The following is a 16835-nucleotide window of genomic DNA, read 5'->3' as shown; positions in this document are numbered from 1 at the left end:
TGCCTAGAGCCTAGTTCTCTAAATTTCACAATTGCACTGCTTTTGTTTGTTGGTTTCACTTAGTTTGATTTTCAGGAGACTTCTCTCTACCTTATCTGTACAATGAAACAGTAAAGAGATCCAGAGTACTACAAGAATATTCAGAGGAAAGAATAAGACTGCTGTGTTTACCTGAGTTTGTAGTGTTTCTCTTGAAAGACTGTACAACTTGACAGCCAAATATAAAAGAGAGAAAAATTAAGTATTTCTTTATGCAATTTATGACACCACTTCCAGACACTCCATTAGTATTTAAACACAATATTTTTGTCCACATGTTCTTTTTATTTATATGATTGTACGGGTTGTTTTTGCTCAATCTTATACCTAAAACATCAGTGATTGATCATAAGTTCTTTTTTCCCTGTGCTATATTATTCAGTCAAAAATGGATACATGTTTATACTGCTATCTATACAAATCATATCATTATATATAAATGTAAAGAAATTTTAAACTTAATGCATAAATAGAGTAGCACACTATCTGATCTCCTAGAAACACAGTCCTCTTCCTGCGGAAAAGATACCCATTAACTGTTGCTAAATTGTGAAATGAAACTAAACTACACCAATAAAATAAAATAAAATTTATAAAATGAAAAAAGCACCAATTTTTATGTTGAGCAGCTAAGTCAACTGTTTGTATCTGAGGGATAAATTGTCGTAGACTTAATTATATAAGATTTTTGCCCATGGTTTCGACAAATATTTTTGATTCCTGTGCAACTAATCAGGTTGTTTTGGCAAAGCTGACTTGGAAATATTGTTGGAATTCTTGCTGGTGTGGGGGTTGAAATAGAAACAGAAAGCAAGGCAGCAAATGAGTGGTGTTGGCATCACATTCTGAATTGTTTCCCATTCCTATGAATTTAGACCTAGAATGTCTCCTAGGTCTGAATGCCTAATGAGTGTATGTGCATGGCTTTTCTGTACAGATCTCTCTGGTGGAGGAGGCACAGCAGAAACATGAATTAGAGTTTCCCATACTCCATGCAGACAAATTGTTAAAGTCATTCCAATACCTCCTTGGCTTGAAAGCCTCAGGACAGTTCATTTCAGTCCCATTTTTTCAGTGAAAACATTTCAAAGGTCTCACGTTTGTTTCAAAGCACAAATGAAACAAGTGATGAAAATATTTTAAATGTCATGGAATAAATTCAGTTTCTTCTCAGCATTAGCTGTAATGATGTCTTGAGTATATTCAGAGGCCTTAGTAAGAAGTGAGAAGATTTCAAAGTAGGAAAAATAATTAATCAGTTATATATTTAATCAAAACTAAAATCCCTTACTGAATTTCTATGTGATATAGTTACATTTGACTTGGCAAGAAGGGAAAAATTTGGCTTGGTCTTTATTTTCAAATATCTTCTCTCAGAAAATCATACTGAAAAGATGTATGTTTAATGAAACAGTAGTCCCACAGCACTTACAGAACCTTGCTGATGTTCACTAGATTCACTAGAACAGTATTGATTTGCCATCTCCTTTTCTTTATGGAAAGCTGATCCTTTAGCACAGTGTGGTTTTCTGCTTTTCAGCTCCAAGGCAACAATAATGTCTCAACATGATTACAGAGCTTCCTGCAGACAGATGGGACTAATCTCAGTGCTTCACCAATTTAGTAATCTATTCCAATCAGGACTTGATGGGTTTGATAGACCATCTGTAGCCAAGTGAGACAGATTCAAGACAGGTCAAAAACTGGGCAGTTTTAAGAGAATCTTTCGGCTGCTGCATATAGATAACTGGGGGGGAATGGGGAAGGGGGGCAGGGTAAGACTAAGGAAACCTCACATGTATCCCCAGTACTGTAGAAATAAAATTCTTTTTTATCTGTGTTACTAAGATTGTGATTGGAAAAATTGAGTAAAACCCTTCATATGAGACTTTATGAGTTGAAAGGGGCAGACAAAACTGTATGCAAATTGTGTCCAATTCAGGTGAATATTTTTGAAGAGATGTTTCATTTCAAAGTACTACCAACAAAATTAATTGCTTTTCAGATAAAACAAGGCATTTTTTGAGTACAGAACATTTCATTTCATTGAAGTAGAGCTGGAAAAAACAATATTTTGAGTTGTCTGGAGATAACTTTTTCATTCTCCTTTTGCAATTCAAGCAAAATAATCTATAATAGCTTGTTACACTTACAGCTCCATTAATAACAGCCACATTCAATAAATACACATTCATGTATATTTCTTTTCTAACATCTGCATGTTAATTCTGGTCTTAGGTTTGAAAAAAAGGTTTTGTTTCAATGCATGATGCTGTCCATGCAGTTTTGTTGATTTCATTGGGAGTTTGAGGTCAACAGTTCTGTTTGCAAGTTCACACCTGACTGGATTGCTATGACCATTAGCCAAGTGGAAGTGTAGTACCCTCTATGTATTACGCAAAGTGAATTAAAAAGGCTTTTAAAATGCACAGACCCTAATTATTGCTTTGGTACTTAGCAGAAGTAACAGATGCAGCAACAAAAGCCTCCACCTCTCCTTCTCATGTCTTGTACATAAAACAAAATCACTTCTCCTCTATGTTTTAGGAGAAATAATGTTCTACACTTAAGTATCACAGATCCAATCCCCATTTTTTTTAGTTTTTTTTTTTCTTTTTTTAGCTCACATTGCCTAATCTGATTCAATTGTGTGTGAAAATGTTTAGATATATTCTAAACAACTACAGTGAAACAAGTCAATAACATTTTATATATATAATAACAGCTGTTTTTTTTTACATAAGGTAAAAGTTATATGGAAAAAAGAAAAGTTATTGTGCTGCAATATTAATTTAAAGCTATTGCAGTTTCTGTATATTCTTCAGATAATCCTTGTCTTTCAACAGCTCTCCTTAACTGTGAGAATTAAATGACATTTCCTTAATCTTTCCAAGCTAATTTGCCATAAAGCTAAACTGTAAACAGTAGCTGTTAATCTGAAAGTTTTATCTAGGATTTCAAAGAATAGGTTTATGAATGTTTTTAAAATAACCTTTGATACTGGACATAGAAACTTAATGTTTCCTATTCTACTTCTGGTGTTGTAAATCAAGGAAAATCTTTCTGCAAACTGCTTAGTGTATAAAAATATTTTTTTCCAGTGTGCATCCATTTGTTGGTGTAATATTTTTGAAATGAACAAGGGAGTGAAACTTTGTTTCACTTAAACTTTCAGGAAAGTAATTAATATAACCTGGTGAGCTTTTAATAAATACATGTACTTAGAGCAAACAATGGTAAAAATTTTGAAATGTAATTTGTGATAGTGTGTTATTTCTGGTCTTTTCTTCTCAAATCCCTTCCAACATAACCACATCAAACTACAAGTCTTCCTTGAGTGGCTTCTTAGCCTGAAGTTTTTTGAGTAAGTTCTTTGGTTTAGCTTGGTTTTGCAATCTAATCACTATTGCATATAGATGAATTCACCACTGAGCATTAATGACATGTTAGAACAAAGTGTGAAAAAAGTTAAAGGAAATGACTGTCTTTAATAAACATAAAAGGCCCCTTCTCCTTCTCAAATTTTTGATTCAAGGATGCCTCCACATGAATAGACTCAAAGACAGAGAAACACACAATAAGAGGTCTGCTTATACGGTTTGTTAAACACAAGATAGAGCTGTACTGTACAACCCCTGCTTCTGTCATGACTAGAAAAGTAATAACGTTTAGAAAAGAACATGTTTTAATGAAGATGCATCTGAAGCAGGGAAGGAAAGGAAATTCTTCCATCTAAACTGTCATAGAAGACAGTCTGAACACAACCATGCTCATTTTCTGCAATCTGCAGGGATAAAAATAGTCAAATTCTAATTAATTTTACAAGCTTACTGCAACCAGAAATTTCTCCTTCATTAAACTCTGTCCATTACATTCACTGACCTTCACTCTGCAAACATCCTCCCCCGAAGAAGACGTTCAGTGGGAATTCTGATTTATGTTTCTTCTGTTAGAGTCAGATATGAGATAACTTGCTCTCAGCTTTAATTTAGCTTCCCGGAAAAAGGGAGAAGCTTTTTGAGAAAGCAAGAGAGGGAGGGGAAAAGGGAGAATCTACTTAAAAATCAGTGACATATGAAACCCACCAACTGTTTCTAATTGTTGTGAAAGTGTAAGGTAACTCTAAAATCTGTATAAGGCACTCAGTCATGTATAATCCAATTTTGCATTGCATTTCAATAGAATCCAGAGAAGAAAAAATATTAATCTTCATTTAAAATGTTTATTGCTTATAGTATAAAAATACACATTTTTGTCTACAAATTAGCTTCTGCTTGGTACATTCTTTAAAATTTTTAAAATTAGTTAGACAGTAGAGACAGTATAGTTTGGAAAACTGTGAGTCTAAGGAAGGCCTTCCTAAGAAGAGTGTAAAAGATAGGACAGATGATAGTAATGGTATATCAGAAACTTCAAAAGTTTGTGCTGCAGCAAAGATGTTTCCTACTGTCTTTTTTCACTTGTCAACAATTCCTTCTGTACCCCAGATGGAGTAACTGACATGAGCCTAAACACATTGGTAAATTGGGCAAACACTTTGAACAGTAGTTTGAAATCAAAAGAATAAAGGTGATTTAGATGAGAGGAATTATTCTTCCTGTCTGTTGCAAAGGACCGATATGGGAAGAAGACTGAGTTGTTAAATGTAAGTATAGGCAAGGAAAAAATACGAGTTTATTCAATTATCAGCTGTATGTAAAGCTTTCCATTGATGTTAATGAAACATCTTAACTGCTTAAATATAACTATCACAAGACTTGACAACTTCAGTGTAATGCCTGGTGAGGAGGAATGAAATGAAAGTGAATGAAGTTCATCATATATGCTTGATAAACAAAGGAAGAAGAAAGACCTCCCCTGGCTGAAGAGGTTTGGGTTAGAGGTAATTTAGGCAAGCTAGACACCCATATATCTATGGGGCCCAATGGGATGCACCCAAGGGCGCTGAGGAAACTGGTGGGCATTATTGCTAAGCCACTCTATCATCTTCAAAAGGTCATGGAGAACAGGAGATGTGCCTGAGGACTGAAAGAAAGCGAACATTACTCCAGTGTTCCAGAAGGGTGTGCTGGGTCTGGCTGGGATGGAGTTAACTTTCCCTGCAGCAGCCCATACAGTGCTGTACTCTGCATGTGTAGCTAGAACAGCATTGGTATCACACCAGTGTTGTCTATTGCTGTGTAATACTAGAACTGCATCAGGATTCTCTCCAACCCCCCAAAGAGCCAGCAGGCTGGGGGTGGGCAGAAGATGGGGAAAGGATATCACTAAGGCAGCTGTCTTAAATTGACCAAAGCGATATTACATGCCATGTGATGTCACACTAAGAAATAAAAGGTGGGAAAGGGGAAGGGTGGGGAGAGGGGGGCTTTCATTATGGAAGTGTCTGTCCTCCCAAAGAACCTCTATGCTTATCGAGGCCCTGCTTCCCAGGACATTGATGGGAAGCAGAGAGTAACTGCTTTTCTCTGTCTGTGCTTCCAGGTGGCTTTTATTTATTTATTTATTTATTTTCCGCCTCTTCCTTTTCCCTTTAATTAGATCATCCTTATCTCAAACCTTGAGCCCTTTGTGTCATATTTTCTCTCCCTTCCCCTTTGAGGAGGGGGAGTGAAAGAATGGCTATGATGGAGCTTGGCTGCCCACCCAAGTAAAACCACCACAAAGGGCAAGAAGAAAGAACTGAAAGACCCAAGAAACTACAGGCAACTCAGCCTCACGTCCATCCCTGGAAAGGTGATGGAGCAGCTCATCCCTGAGGCCATCTCTTAGCCTGCGGAGGAAAAGAAGGTGATCAGGAGCAGTCAACAAGGATTCATCAAGGAGAAGTCATGTTAAACCAACCTGATAGCCTTCTATGATGACTGTCTGGATAGATGAGGGGAAAGCAGTGGATGTTTTCTACTTTGACTTCATCAAGGCTTTCAACACTGTCTCCTATAACACCCTCTTGGGCAAGCTCTGGAAGTGTGGGATCCTTGAGTGGGGTGGATCAAGAACCGGCTGGACAGCAGGGCTCAGAGGGTTCTGCTCAAGGGTGCTGAGACTAGTTGGAGGGCTGTGGCTAGTGGTGTTCCCCAGGGGTCAGTACTGGGCCCAGCGCTATTCAACTTATTCATCAATGAGCTGGATGAAGGGACAGAGTGCACCCTCATCAAGTTTGCAGACCACAAAGCTTGGTGGTGTGGCTGACACACCAGAGGCCTGTGTGGCCATTCAGAGTGACCTGGACAGACTGGAGATTTGGGAGGAGAGACCTCATGAAGTTCAACAAAGGCAAGTGCAGGGTCCTGCACCTTGGGAAGAACAAACTCAGGCACCAGCACAGGTTGGGGGCTGACCTTCTGGAGAGCAGCTCTGCAGAGAGGGACTTGGGAGTCCTGGTGGACAACAAGTTAACCATGAGTCAGCAGTGTGCCCTTGTAGCCAAGAAGGCCAGTGGTATCCTAGTCTGCATCAGGAGGAGTGTGAATAGCAGGTTGAGAGAGATGATCCTTCTAGTCAGCTCTGGTGAGGCCACACCTGGAGTATTTTGTGCAGTCCTGGGCTCCCCAGTACAAGAGGGATGTAAAACTTCTAGAGAGGGTCCAGCGTGAAGATTAAGGGATTGGAGCATCTGTCCTATGAGGAAAGACTAAGCGAGTTGGGCCTGTTTAGCCTAGGGAAAAGGAGATTGAGAGGGGATCTTATCAACCTCTATAAATACCTGAAGGGAAAATGTAAAGAGGATGAGGCCAAACACTTCTCAGTGGCCAGTGATAGGACAAAGAGTAATGTATATGAATTGAACCACAGGAGGTTTTGTCACCATATGAAGAAGAACTTTTTCATGGTTCAGGTGACAGAGCACTGGAACAGGCTGCCAAGAGAGGATGTGGAGTCTCCTTCTTTGGAGATATTCAAAACCAGCCTGGATGTGATCCAGTGTAACATGCTCTATGTGACCCTGCTTGAGCAGGGAGGTTGGACCTCACTGGAAGTTCCTTCAAACCTCAACCATTCTGTGATTCTGTGATTCTGTGATTCTGTGAAAGCTAGAATAGGATGGGTTAAGGAAACACATTATTTTCCATGTGTTTGTGAGCTATTCTTGGTCTGAAGACAGTGGCTTGTGTGTTCTGGGCCTGGGAGAAAGTAGTAAGATACTTAACATTTGGATGAGCCGGGTTTTAACCTGTTTCCAGCCTGAAAAGCAACAGTTAAGGGGTTGTACAAGAAGCAAGAAATCCAAAGGAGTTTCTAAAGTCAACATATGGGGAGACACCAAAGTGGAGTTAAGAGAAACAGAAATGTGGGATATATTGGAAAATAAAATGTATTCCCTTTCTTTTCTCTCTGTCCTTCCCCACCACCAAACTGAAAATGTCTTTCTGTCTGAGCATTGCGTGTAGCTACTACAGTCCAGTGTCCTTTTCCGTAAACAAAGATACTCTTCACTCAATTAATATCTTTTCCAATGCCATCATAAGATATTAGAGTGAAAAACAAGCTGATTTAATAAAAGCCATTTTTATTTATTTAGAAAGTTTAATTACCAAAAGGGCTGCTGAGAAATAGCGATGATAAAATCATAAAATCATTGCTAAAGAAATTACGAATCATGAATTTGAGATGAATAGAAAGCTTCTGTAGGTAACTAAGTCTTCTGAAGATTGCACTGACATTTGTGACAATATTGGAAAAACTGCTTAAACAATTTTTATTTTTATTTTTAAACCTGGTCAGTTACCTTTATTCTAATATAAAACATATTTTGCACTAAAAATAAATTCTTTCTTGTGACCTCTGATCACAATGACAGTCAGAAGCAGGCATTAGTATTTCCTGTTGTGCTAAAATAGAACACCTCCTGTTAGAAAGGAAAAAGATAGCTATTATGTTCATGAAATAAAATTAAAAAAAAAAAAGCAGAGTACAAAAGCAGTAAAACCACCATTTTACTTCCTTATGACACAGTTTATGACAAAATGAGACAATGAAAAATATGCTCATCTATAAAATTAACTAAGTGTAATTAAATTGGGTAATGGGGCATTTATAATATGCACTTTTCAAAAACAAACAAACAAAAAGATAGTTTATGCTTAAAATCATGTTTCTGCAAGGTATTTTGCCCATGGGATCACAAACAGGTGGACATACAGTCCATTTCCAACTCACATATATTGTTAGAACTCTTCCATGATGAAAACAGGCATAAACAGTTGAATGTCTTTGAGCATTTCAAGAGAATTGTAGGGATTTCTTATGTAAGAATCATAGTTTTTGATTTGGAGATTGGCCTACATTTTTGTAAGTCACTTATTTGGATTATTTAATAAATGTATGAATTGATTAGTGAAATTGTGAAAAATCTAAGTCCATCTGTACCTGATCAAATAATCACTATATAACTGTGATTATAACAAGATGTTTTGATTTTAGTCTGAAATGGTATATATCTTCAAAGTAATAGAGAGAATTTAGTTTCAAATACAACTTTGTGTTTTTTCACAGGATTTTCTAAAGTCAGCTAGTTAATACAATTATATTTTTACTTTAAGCTTGTTTCTTTTGAAAATCTAATTTTCGATACAAAGGTTAGTGAAGAATTTATGCATGCAATAATATCAGTATGATTTCTTAAGTCTGGTAACCTATGAAATTATCTTAGGAAGAACAAATATTCGTTAGTTGTAGTCATTAAAAATACAGTAAATTTTTGATATGCATATATAAATAGTATTTCTTTCTTTCTCTCTCTCTTTCTCTCTCTTCCTTCCTTCCTTCCTTCCTTCCTTCCTTCCTTCCTTCCTTCCTTTCTTTCTTTCTTTCTTTCTTTCTTTCTTTCTTTCTTTCTTTCTTTCTTTCTTTCTTCCTTCCTTCCTTCCTTCCTTCCTTCCTTCCTTTCTTCCTTTCTTCCTTTCTTCCTTTCTTTCTTTCTTCTTTCTTTCTTTCTTTCTTTCTTTCTTTCTTTCTTTCTTTCTTTCTTTCTTTCTTTCTTTCTTTCTTTCTTTCTTTCTTTCTTTCTTTCTTTCTTTCTTTCTTTCTTTCTCTTTCTTTCTCTTTCTTTCTTTCTTTCTTTCTTTCTTTCTTTCTTTCTTTCTTTCTTTCTTTCTTTCTTTCTTTCTTTCTTTCTTTCTTTCTTTCTCTTCCTTCCTTCCTTCCTTCCTTCCTTCCTTCCTTCCTTCCTTCCTTCCTTCCTTCCTTCCTTCCTTCCTTCCTTCCTTCCTTCCTTCCTTCCTTCCTTCCTTCCTTCCTTCCGTTTATACTTTAGGCTCTCCATTAAGACTAGGGAAACCTTTCAGTGCATTTATCTGGGATAAGATTAAGATATAACATTAAAGTTGCCAGTAAACAGCAAGAACTCTTTATGAAGATTTTTTTAGTAAGTAATTTAGGCTGAAGATCCCCACTCAAACACCATTCTGTTTACTATGTATGGCATTCATTACAGACACATTTTGTTAAGAAGAGGAGATCACTGTAATAGCCATATTCTGTCTTTTAGCGAAGATATGTACAAGGAATATTTCTTTGGCTGAGTCCATGTAAGGTTGTTTAAATTTAATTTTATACTATCCTTGAGCACCCTTGCTGTGGGTCACAGCTACTTACTTTATTTATTTATTAAAATGTCTAATAATATAACACAGCTAAGGACTAATTTTAATGATGTTGTACAGTTTCCAGTTTTTCTGCTTGACTTTCCTACATACATGTCTATATATATATTTTAATAATGTTTAGGGATTTGTCTGCATTTAAAGAATCTTTCATTTTCAGCATGGTGGACTAGATAAAACAGAAACAAATAACTATGCCTGTACGTAATTTCCAACTAATTGCCTTCCTTCCTCTGTGGGAAAAAAAATGCAAAGTTTTTTTATTTGTTTGTATTGTGGTTTTTTTGTGTGTGTGTGTTTGTTTTTGTACAATGGAGTAGGTGGCTAGAGATATGTGGCTTTATTTGTTTGTTTGTTTTAAATATATCAGAAGTAAGCATGGATTTGTGTGAATATATACCAGGACAAAATTCAGAGTAAACTCTCTGAACACACATTCAGTTTTCCCTCAGTCATTATTCATTTAAAGCTTCCTGTTATCTTCTCCTTATCTCTCTGTTCCTATATGAACTGAGAACTCTGAACAATACTAATTCTTCTCAACCTTTGCATGTAAGGCTCATTTCCAGTATGCAGTACACACCATAAGGGCACATCTATACTCTGGACCTGTCAGTTCCACACCAAAAAGTCCCATGGCTATGCTTAGGGCATGGCAGCTTCAGCAGAGCTCTGACAGGAGACAGCTTCATGCTAAGGTCTTCACCAAGTTCTGTCCTGATTATGTTACTGATTTTTGAGTAGTTTTACTGAAATTCTTATAAAGAATTTGGTATGACAATGAGGACAATGAGCTTCAAATCTTCTTCCACAAACTTTTAGGCCAGATTCTAGCCTGAATTTTCAGTTTAAGTTTTGCTCATTAAAGAAATCTCTTTTGGTTATTGTAACAATAATATTACTATTCAAGATCCTTGTACTTCCAATGTGAAGCAGTGCAGGAACTCAATCTGATGTGACCTCTGTGGTGCTGGGGGGGGATGGGAAGGAGATTTACAGATGAGTAATTCCTTATACTTGCTTTGTCTCTTAACTTTTCATAAGGTTCTCATTACTGACAAACATTAGCAGTGAGCAAACACTCTAATCATATTTAACATCTGCTGTACAATAGTTGCATATAGAATTTAGCAGCTCTAGAACAGAGGAGTTAGATTTTTTCCTCATGCATTTATTATTGACATTCGGTTTGAGCTACATTATAAAATCAGTGTTGAGTATGGGTCTGTTGATCTTAGCTCAGTCTGTAATGAATTGTAACCATGACTTGAATAATAAGAGGGCAGTAAAGTATGAGCCCTGTGTTCACAAATGGTCTGCATAAAAGCCATCTGAAACAGTAACATTTCCATGTGGGAGAGCACAGATAGAGCAAGTACTTGGTAGTTTACTACACTTATTGTTATTGCTAAATGGCTGTAATTAATTTAGAAGAATGTTGACCTTACCGGATGATTCAGCACAACATAGCTGAATGGGCATGAGTGAACCTGTGTATACAATGCATTACTGTATAATTTTCCCTTTTACATGTAATAAATTCAGGAGATTTGATATTGTTTGTGAAGATGTTTTATAGGAGGCACTAGTGAAAGACATTCTGAGAAAAAAAAATCCACTCATTTCTCTCTATACAATATACATAATATCTGGCATTCTACTGCTGTGCAAAAAGAATAAAAACTGTGACATAGCATTATTTTATGAGTTTCTATGCTCACTACCTCTCCAAGTAATCTCTATGTTATAGATGTGTAAACAATAACTACATCACTAAAGGGTTATTGAGATTTGCAGCTAAAATAGAAATAAAACAATATGTTCAAATGCAAACACTGAATTTCTTCTGACACATTATAGTAATTTTCATCAGAGTCTCTGATTGTGCTTGAATATGAACCTGCAGAATGATATTGGTATGTGTGACCAAAAGAAATGGAAAAGAATGCTGTATTTTTCTTTCTTCCTGAGTATCTCAGTTACATGTGCCTTTTTTAATTAGGTATGGCTAATGATTATCTGTGCTGGTCTATGCCTTGAATTTAAATTGAGCAACAAGACTGGTCATTTCCCAATGACTCTATTAAAGCTGCTTTAAATTCAAGAGATTATTTTATTCAGGTATGGAAATGCTTGAAGTATTATGATTCAAATCTACCATTATCCTCTAAAAAAGCTGAAAAAAGTATATGCGTTGAAGGTGACAAAGATAGATGAGATTAGTGTAGCTTTTTTGCTTGACAGCATTTTCCCAAAACATATGTTCAGTGCTATCAGGGCTATTACAGAGAGCACTGACTAATCAGGGAGACAGATTCACAAACAGTGATTGGAACACATGGTGTCCTCTCAGTGTTAAAAAGGACCATCACAGTCATTTGTAAACATGGTCAGATAATGTGAGTATTTATCATTCTGAGTTTTTCAGCCACAATCTTAAAACATGGAGATCTTTTGCTCACTCCTTCCGCAGTTTGGAGAGGAAAATGTTTTAAGCTGTGCTTGCTGCTTCAAGAAAGAAGTGAGGGAAAATTCTGACAGCTTTTTAATGGGTTTAATATTGATTAAGTGTATTAAAAACATTACCTTTAAGTGTAATTGGTAACTGTGGTTTTAATGACAAGGTGCCATTAATTATGGTTGGCTATTTTAAGCAATGATAACACCAAACCTCTTGTATACCAAATAGTGCAACTGACCAGAGAAGTCTAAATCTGGTAGCAGGCAGAAGCAGCTGAAATTTACATGAATGATGTAGCCAGTGGTAAATGCTCTGCTGACCTAATTTTACAGCTGCTCAGAGAAGACATTTGTAAATGGATTTGTGATTGGGTCTACCGCAGTCACATGCAGTGAATACAGTATCTTTTATTATGAGAGATTTCTGTGGTATGTGCACAAGCTGTTAGAATCAGTCATAACACTATTCAGTAGAAGAGCCAAAAGCTCATAGATGTCAGGGTGGTGACTGATAATATAAGAGTTACAGACATCAGAGTTTTTTATTAATATCGCAGTCATCTCTTTCAATAAAATCAAACTGAGGGTAGCAAGCAGTATCAGATTTGTCCTGCAAATCTGTAAATTATCTTGCATTTGTGATACTGATGGATTCTATGAAAAATGACTACTGTTCTTTTGTCCACCCTAGTTTTCCATTATCTTTCTTTAAAATGTTCCATTAATTTGTTAATTTGTTGCTTATCTTGTGAACCCAAGTTGCTTACAGGAGCTATTTTTCTTGTTTCAGATTTCAAGAAATGTGCAGTACAGATGGAAAACAAAACCAAACCAAAAACAAAACAAAACAAAAGAACCTCATCGGCCATTTTGGTAAATTTCTTTACAAGTGAATTTATTTATTTATTGATTGATTTATTTTTTTTAGTTCCAGCTTTTTCTAAATTCTCTTTACACTCTTTTTAATATACTTAAAAGTTCTTCTGATACTTTCCATTTACTAAGGAAGAAGAAATGTATCTGCCATCACATAAACCCTAGACTGCAACACAGAAGAAAACTTTACTTTACCTTGCAATAAAATTTGATTTCATGATTGATTTCATGTTTTAAAACTCTGCATTTGTAACAACTGATGGCCAGTGATCTTTCAACATGTTGGATCTAGAGGGCTTCCTGAAAATTATTTCCAAGGTTCATAAAAAAAAAGTTTGCAGTTTTGCCCCTTTTCCAGACAGAGCCATCCTAGTCCTCCTGTTTCTTCACAGAAGGCAACTGCTCTGGCCCCAGCTACCTCAGGGCCCTGTGCAGAACTCAGCCTCTTTAATTGGTGTTTTTCCTGTACTGAGGGGTTCAAGACTGGACATCATGTTATCTTGGCGATACTGAACTTTCTAGAACAGTTCCCAGAACTTTGTTAGCTATGATACAATCCTAAATATTACAGAATGATCTACCCTGTCACACTAAGTAATAGACAGGTACTTTGAATGTAACCTGTATCATTCAGTGATAAGTTATTGAGTCAAAATAGGATCTATGTCAAAATGGAGGATTTTGTCTTATCAATGTAATTGGATATTAAAGTTCATGTGAGATGGATTCATGACAACCAGATATGAGTTGGAAAACTTCTCTGAATGAAAGACTGTGTAAACTTCTCCAGAGTCTTCCAAAACCAGGAAGAAATTCTAATTTGCTTTTCTGAAAGCTCATTTGCTTTTGAATGTGAGATTTCTGCATTCTTCACTCATGGAGGTGAGATTAAATGTAGGATGAAAATAGGGTGGGATGAAAGTAGGATGTCTAATACACCAAATAGACAGATTTGCATTGCTCAGCTGAATCAGTCTACTGGACTAACAGAATATGAACTACACTGTAACATATGTTCTGACCTTAAAATTTCACTCTATTTATTTATTTTTTCTCTGTTGGCCTCTGAAAGACAAACATATACTCACAGGTGTGTTTAGTAAATGACCTCAGATGATGCTCTGCAAATGTTATTTATAACATATGAAATTTTCGGCTCTTAAAGGTCAACCCAGAAATCTTTCTATACACTTTTAACAAATCTCTGTGCATGCAGTGATTAAAAGCATGACAAGGGTTCCAAAATATTTTTCCAGCTGCAGCTGATTTCTCTGTATTTTAATGCAGGTTTATGTAGGTAAGTATTGAATACTCATAAGAATTTCTTGTCATCATGTTGATCTTTGTCAAACAGGTCTCATTGTTTCTTGTTCAGCTTGAGGCATTTGTGTATGTCCATTCAGAGCCAAGGAGAGAAAACAGCTGATTTTACAGCTGAACATTCTTCCTAATTTTGGTGTTATAAAATTCTTGCAGTCACAAAAATATGTTGTATGAAAAGTACTTTTTCACATAGTTTCAAAGGTGAAAATTAATCTGTTATATATGTTGGGAACTGAGGGCTTAAGGCATGGGAAATAGGGAAAAATATTTGACAACAGGAACCATTTGTTTTCCTGAGTAAGAAGTGCTTTTCTTCTTGCTTTCATTCACAGTCCATGTCTAAAATTTGAACAGTAAAAGATTGTAACTAAAATGTGTCCACCAGCTCTATTGTGTTTTTAAAGTAATAAAAATAACTGAGATTCTATATTTATACAAGAGCACAAAAATTGTTCTCTCTTGTAAAAGTAAAAAGAGATACTTCCTATTGGAGCTATGAGGGAGTCTCCTTAAAGGCCTCACATTGTCATGATTTCAGGAGTATATTTTGGCAAATATACTGTATAGTATGGAAGCAAATGGACACAGCTTGAAAAACCATTAATAATATTGCTTAATTAAAAATTCAAAATAAACATTTTCCTGCATGCAAACAGCTGAAAGAGAGACTAATAGCATCAATCAATTTATGTTTATTTTAAGTGTAAATGGAATTTCTTGTAGGGCTTATTAATACCATTCACCTTTGGGTCTTTTCCAGCATCAGTATTTGCACACTTACACTTGGTGCTGTTTACTTGTTGCTATAAACACTACAACATCTGCAAAAAAATAGATTTTTTTTTGCTATGAAAAAACATTGAACTAGGTAGAATTTGAATGCCCTGTTATTTCAGTCTTGAAAACACATGTAGGTTTTACTATTTTTTTAAAGTTTCATGTAACCGTTATACAAAGCGAGTGTAGTTTCCTCATTTTCTCCTCCAGTGATTCTGCAGTCAAGTAACAGATACAATATGTGGATTTAGTCCTGGGTTTGGTGAGGCATCTGGCTCCATGCCACTTTTATGAAGAAAAACCTCTCATGGCTTCACTGGGACTTCTGCTTACATACTGAATGTGGGAAAGCCCTGTCCTGTCATTAGAAATGCTAGTAAACCAAGAGAGGTGTAAACCCCATGGTTATATGAATTTGAAATACCAGTTGAAACCATTCAGACAGAAATCTAGACAAAACCTACTTATATTTAACTCATTAAAGCTGTCCCAAATAACTAATTCTTTTTCCTGGTTATAGTTCCAGACCAAAAAAAAAAAAAAATCATTGATTTATAAATGGAAGAAATATATCACTGTGAAAAAATACTCATATTCTTATTTACTGTCTTTTAAATTATGGTAAATAATTTTTATAAGGTGCAAAATTTCTTAATAGCAGAAATATTGTCTCAAGAACTACTGAAGACTCACAACATTTTCAATTTCTCTGTTTTCTCTGTCTCTATGTCTCTGTCTCTTTTTTGTAAGTTGCCTTTGTAAAAATTCACTTTTTACAGATTCCTAGGGCTGTCGTTATCAACACATAATCACAGTGGGAGAGAATGTCATGAATTTTGTGGTAGTCATGAGAGATGTGAAGTAACCCAATTGATTTTTGCTGGTCCCTTTAAAAGGCTTCACGTTTCCTCTCAGCTTAAAACCTTTTCCTTCATTTCAGACCGCAAAATACTGTCTTCACTCCTGCTAGGACTGAACTTAGACCAAGTACTTTGCTACTGCCAGACTGAAAAATACCGCTGTTAAATTTTATCCTGGGGAGATTACCACCACCACTCAACGACCCTGTGCTTGGGATAGGCCCACAGAAAACTCATTAAAGTTCTCCCAATTAGCTAATTCTTTTTTTCTGTTTACAATTACAGATTTTCTAAGTTTATTTACATTCATAAATAGCCATATCATCACAATACATTTGATATGATGATTTTAACCCGATTTATATTTAATGTATAAGATTTAATACAAACTTTAGAATATCACTCTTTTCTCCCCTCCTGGGGTGAGACTTATTCTATATCTTATTTCCAACTGTTGCTTAGGATTTTCAGTAAGGTTAATTTTTCAGACCTTTATTTTCTTTTTGAATAACAAATTTAAAAAAATAGAAAAGAAAAAGAAGAAAAAAAATAATTTAATTGAAAAAAAAAATGTAGTTTCTTGTGTTTTGTGTTTCCTTTTTTTGTTTGTTTAATTTTAAACTGCTTCATCATTATGTAATAAAATGTTGCAGTAGGACATCTCATCAAATTAACTGTATCATTAAAGTTTAAGATTGTGTTAATTTTAACCTTATTTGTATTAAAGTGAAGCGAACTTTTGAAAGAGATATGAAAATGAGATCAATATTTGTAAGTGATATCAACCTGATATTCTAGCAACATTACTTATCTCATTAATTATACTGCAGTAGTCACAGCACTGAATGACTATCTGTAAATATGCCTGTTAAAGCTGATCTTAATTTGTATTACT

The 16835-nt window shown here is 35.5% G+C and overlaps 1 long non-coding RNA gene across 3 annotated transcripts in view; it reads left to right on the top strand.

Annotated features, from left to right (window-relative positions):
• Positions 1-16469, top strand: part of LOC310889158 — a 33691-nt gene extending 17222 nt beyond the window's left edge. Inside the window, exons 2-4 of one of the 3 annotated variants that reach the window (XR_014576408.1) lie at positions 11647-11765; positions 12895-12977; positions 16021-16469. This is a non-coding gene — a long non-coding RNA (uncharacterized lncRNA). Of the gene's footprint in view, positions 1-11646; positions 11766-12894; positions 12978-13109; positions 15986-16020 lie in introns of those variants that run through there. The other 2 variants (XR_014576407.1, XR_014576409.1) reach the window with 2 other exon arrangements.
• Positions 16470-16835: the final 366 nt, after the last annotated feature.

The sequence above is a fragment of the Anser anser genome, assembly GCF_964211835.1.
Source record: "Anser anser genome assembly, chromosome: Z".
Lineage (NCBI taxonomy): Eukaryota > Metazoa > Chordata > Aves > Anseriformes > Anatidae > Anser > Anser anser.
This window is presented reverse-complemented; position numbering and strand designations above follow the sequence as displayed.